Here is a 4851-nt window from a genome sequence, read left to right as displayed (position 1 = left end):
GCCCAGCAGCAGCGGCTGCCTGTCGCCACTCCTCCAGGCCCCGCCTTCACTCTGACCGTTAGATGCCGTGTCCCACCGCGGTGCCACGGTGCCCCTGCTCTGACACCCGAGCTGGTTCCTTCGGCAGAAGTCCTGCAGGCTCTGCCGCCTGCACCCCCGGGGCCCTGGCTGCGTCTGGCACGAGGAAAGGGTGGTGAGCCATGAGCCGGGCGTCCGCACTTCACAGGCGAGGGAACCACTGTCGGGGCACCGCTCACCTCTCGGGCTGCGCTCTGCAGACCCGCCCGCACGTGGCTGGAAAGAAGCCTGGGCTCTGGGCGGAGCGACTGGGACAGGCTGCCGGCGAGGAAGGCGGGCGCTGGAGCGGTCCTGCGGCTCCTCGGGGAAGGCCACACGGATGTCTCACTTATTACACTGTCCTGCTGCGCGCCAGCGTGAGGAGTAAGCCCCCAGCTGGTTCAAAGCCTAGTGAGACCCGGCAACCCGCCCTCGTCCCGCCAGCCTCTCCCTCTCGGGGGCTAAGTTCACAGCTGTGACAGGTTCTCCCTCGCGTCCCACTGGCACCGCCCCTGCTCTCCGGGACCAACTGCACCCCACACCTTCCCGCCAGGAGCTCCAGGGAGCTTCCTCTCGCCCAGTGGGCGGCAGCCGCGGACTGACACCCACACACTCCCAGGCTTTCATTCTCTCCGACTCAGGAGATTTCCCCAGTGACGTCACCTGCTGGCCTTCAGGCCCAAGGTCTGCGAGGCTGCCAGCTGGTCCTGGGCCCCGTCCCCTGGGAGGACCTGGCCCTCCCTCCCACAGGGCGGGCTGCAGCGAGGCTTCCCGGAGTCTGCCCCTCTCTCTCCCTACCCTCCCCCTACCCACTGACAGTTACCCTTTTGCTTCCAAGGCAGTGAGACCTCCCTATTCCCGTGGAGGGAGGTCAGCACAGACCTTCAGGGCAAAGTCACCATCACCAGAGCTCGCGCCATCCCCAGCCAGTGCCCGACCCAGGGCCATGCCCTGTGCTCAGAGCGCCCAGGCTGTGGCCCCGCTCTCTCCCCCAGCTCCTCAGCGGCAAGGTGGTGCGAAGAGGCATCGAGGCCACGGAGGCTGGAGGCTTGAGCCTGGCTCCTCCTCAGCCCGGTGGTCTCTCAGGGCCCCGCCTCCCCAGCAGCCAACAAAGGCCAGGGAGGGACTGGTCCCATCACCCAGGGACAGATGTCCGTGTGGGCGCAGGTACACACACTTGTTACGCGTACCTGGGTATGAGGACGGCACGTCCGGCCACCCAGGAGGAAATGCAGCGCGGCAGTGCCTGTCCCCAAAGCGGGCGTCCAGGCGACTCAGGGCCGGGAGACGCAGCCACGGAGCTCGGCGCAGCCATCGTTCCTGTCCGCGGCTCTTCTTGCTCTTGCCTCCACAGCGCCTCCCACCGAGGCCAGCGAAGAACAAGGCGATGAGCAGCAGCAGACGGGCCCGCACCCTCGCCTGCAGGAGGCCGGGCACTCCTGAGGCAGCTCCCTCCCCGCACAGTGGAACAAGTCACCTCACTTCCCGCCCGTGTCCCAGGGGTCACGCTGCGCTCTCACAGTCCCTGTGTGCTGTCTGTCACCTCCCAGTAGCGCACACGTCCGTGCCGCTCTCAGCGAACCTCCTGCGGGGCTGCGCTCAGGGCTCAACAGAGATTTGTGTGTAGACCGGTTGGTTGGTTTACTCATCCATCGCTCAGTTCTAAGTAAAGGCCTACAGAATGAATGCACCACCCCCAGCCGGGAATTCTGCCAAGAGTGAAGAAATGAATTCAATCTACCAAATGTGCACTGAGCACACCTACGTACCCCACGGTGGGCACGGAGGCCGAGGACTGAGGCTATTCCCACGAGATCAACTATGGGGCGCGGTTACGGTGTTTTGGTCAGGTTCAAGCCTCGGACTAATGAAAGGACAGGGTCCTCTCATTGCCACGTGCAAGTCCCAGCTGAAGGGCAGGGCCCTTCCAGCACAATTATAGCCAACAGCTGTAGTTGTAAGCTTGAACCTATGGTCCGAACACGTGGCCCCATGTGCCTTGTGCTAGAGTTCGGGTGCATGTAGTTGAGTGAGGTTGAAACTCACGAGAATGCTGTAAACAACATGATCACGCCCCTACTTTGCCTCGTGGCATCTGCTATAAAATAAAGACACGGCTTGTGGGCGCTGGTGCTGTCTCCTCATCAGGGAGCAGCGTCCCACCGAGACCCAGCTTTCATTCTCTTGTCTGTCTTTTCTCAATCCTTTCCCCCCCCCCCCCCCACTCAGGATCACCTTTGGCCGTAACAATCAACACAGAAAACACAAGGACAACGGACAGCCTTGGGCTCCACAGGAGACCCTGTGGGGTGGGAGGGAGTCAGGGATATGGGGCTTAAAGTGGACCTGGGAGATGACTGGTGCACCGGCCACTAGACCCAACGCATCCGGCTTCACCCGGGGGCCACAGCGCTGCTCGGGGCCTTGGGCCGAGGGTGTGAGGAACGCATCCTGCCAGCATTCCCACTTTTTCCTGAATTCCACGCATGGCCTCAGGCCTCCGCCACCCCTCTGCGCAGCTGTGGCCTGTCTGACCGGAAAGGAAGCCCCGTGGAGGGGCTCTCAGAGGTGGGCCCACTGCCTGCCCGAGACACAGCGCCTGCACTGGGCAGGGCGGGATGCCTGGATGCCCGGGTGCCGTGGGGACGCTGAGACACCGTCCTACCCAATCCTACTAACCAAGGGCTGTAGCTCCAGATCCAGAGCACCCTCCCCTCACCTGGTCACACAGTGGCCCTTCCTCTTGTCCATTACGTGGTCCTTACACCCAGGGCGAGACCAGGCCCTGTGCCAAGCCCCACCCCCATGTGATTCCTGGGGCAACCAGACCATAAAGGCTTCTCCCACACGGGCCTGTCCCCTTCTGTGACCTGAACCCACATGCGAGAGGGTGTGTGTGGATAAGAGCATCCGCACAGGATGCCGACGCCACGTGCCCATGCGCCCAGCGCAGCGTCAGGAAGGTGAGGCCGTCTCCCTCCTGCAGCGGGACAGGCGGCAGGCCCGCCGGCTCAAGAGGCGACCCCCTCACGGCCCCAGTCCTACCTGGACTCGATGACCCTCTACGGGCCCATAAACTGTCCTCACACCCACAACTTTGGAAGTACGCACAGCAATGAGTTGTCCTGGGCAGTCTCCCGGGTCCTCCGAGGCCGGTCAGGGCCCTGCCGATGCCGGTGGTGGGGAGGTGGCCAGGGCGGGACAACGTTCGCCTCGCACACGGTCCCAGACGCGACTCTCCAGGGCTTTGCCCAAATTCTACATCAATTCCCTTTGTTCATTCAAGACAACGACGCAGCTCAGAGCGAGACACCGGCGTGCGCGGGCCGAGTGGAGGGGCAGGCCTGAGCCGTCCCGCAGTGCCCCTCCTGGGAGGTAGCTAACGGGAGGTTTCTGTGGGGGCCCTGACTGCGTCTCCCTCCCTGTCAGGGCAGTGGCGCCCTGAGGCCGCAGGAGGCTGAGGGGAGGCCCTCCGCTTGGCCACCGGGGGGTCCACTTGCTGCCCCGCTGGCTCACGTCTCCCTTCGGCGGTGCTTTTGGCCCGAAGGCAGGGGTAGGCTCAGTGCCTTGAGCAGGTCAGTGCAGCCAACAGGAGGTTCGCGTGCCGAGTGTCTCATGCAGCTTATGAAGCACGTACTATGTGCTATAGGCCTGTCCAGGCCTCGGGCACTGCAGTGCTCAAAACACGTGTGTCCCACTTTCGTGGAGTTGTGCTCGGAGCTCCCAGGACAAGTGGCTGCTCTGGCGGCAGGACTGAGGCCACACGTTTCTGTCCCCCTCTCTCCCACACCCACTCTCTGTGGTCAGACTGTCACTCTGACCCTCCTGTGCCCCCTGAGGTAAAGCAGCCTCTCCCTGTCACTCGGGGAGCTCTTGCTCCCGGCCAACCACCTCCCCTCGGAGCCTCAGGCCCCGGCCTGCAGGGGACCCGCGACGCGGGAGGCAGCCCCAATGGGTCTGTGCAGAGCGCCGCCGTCCATCCGAGCGGCTGTGCACTGGCGTGTGGAGGGGGACGAGGAGGAACCTCTTCGCTGCTTTATTTTCAGTAACGAGCCTCATCACTTGGTCATGGTGCGCCTTGTCCTCGGCCACACTCCCCTGGACACTTACCTGAGGCCCCTCAGAGGCAGCAGGAGGTGCTGTGAGGACCAGGAGCAGGGGCCACTCAGGGGCGAAGGGTGCCGTGTGAGTGGGGATGAGAGAAGGAAGGAGGGGACCCTGTACTGACCCGGCCGAGCGGAGACCCCTGTGCCCCGTCAGGAGGCCCAGAGCCGGCGCAGAGGGCTGTTCAGGAAAGACGAAGTGCGCCGTACCACTCAGGTGGGCGAGAGAGGAACGGGCAGAAGAGGGGGCACCGCAGAAGGGCCTGGAAGTGAGTCGTGGTGAGAACGGGGCATGGTTCCTGCCAAGTGTTGGGCAGCAGGCAGGCTGGGAGGACCCGCAGGCTGGGCAGCAGGCAGGCTGCGAGGAGGTGCCCTGAGTGGGTGGCAGGGGTGAGGAGGGGTCTCAGGAGAGGGGGAGGACTTGGCTGTGGGGGACGGAGCAGTCTATGGGGAGCGAGCGAGCGAGGGCAAGTGAAGGCGGGGCCAGAACACAGAGGTAGGGACACAAGCTGAGGACCCTCCCAGAGGGTGGGGCTCCTGAGGGGGCACAGGCAGGGACGGGTCAGAGGTCGTGGAGCAGCCTATGCAGGGGAGGCTCCTCCCACCTCGGCTGGAGGTTTCTTGAGGAAGAGGTGGGGGAGTGGCTCCTGCCCGGAGGAAGGGGTGAGGCTGGTGGGAGCGTCACTCCCCA

The 4851-nt window shown here is 64.3% G+C and overlaps 1 protein-coding gene across 1 annotated transcript in view; it reads right to left on the bottom strand.

The window, feature by feature from the left end:
- NOS1AP (nitric oxide synthase 1 (neuronal) adaptor protein) overlaps nucleotides 1-4851 on the bottom strand; it is a 113316-nt gene that overhangs the window by 34870 nt on the left and 73595 nt on the right. The window lies entirely within an intron of this gene.

The sequence above is a fragment of the Myotis brandtii genome, unplaced genomic scaffold, assembly GCF_000412655.1.
Source record: "Myotis brandtii unplaced genomic scaffold, ASM41265v1 scaffold64, whole genome shotgun sequence".
In the NCBI taxonomy this organism is placed as follows: Eukaryota; Metazoa; Chordata; class Mammalia; order Chiroptera; family Vespertilionidae; genus Myotis; species Myotis brandtii.
The sequence above is the reverse complement of the archived record's forward strand: the minus strand, read 5'-3'. Positions and strand labels throughout refer to the sequence as shown.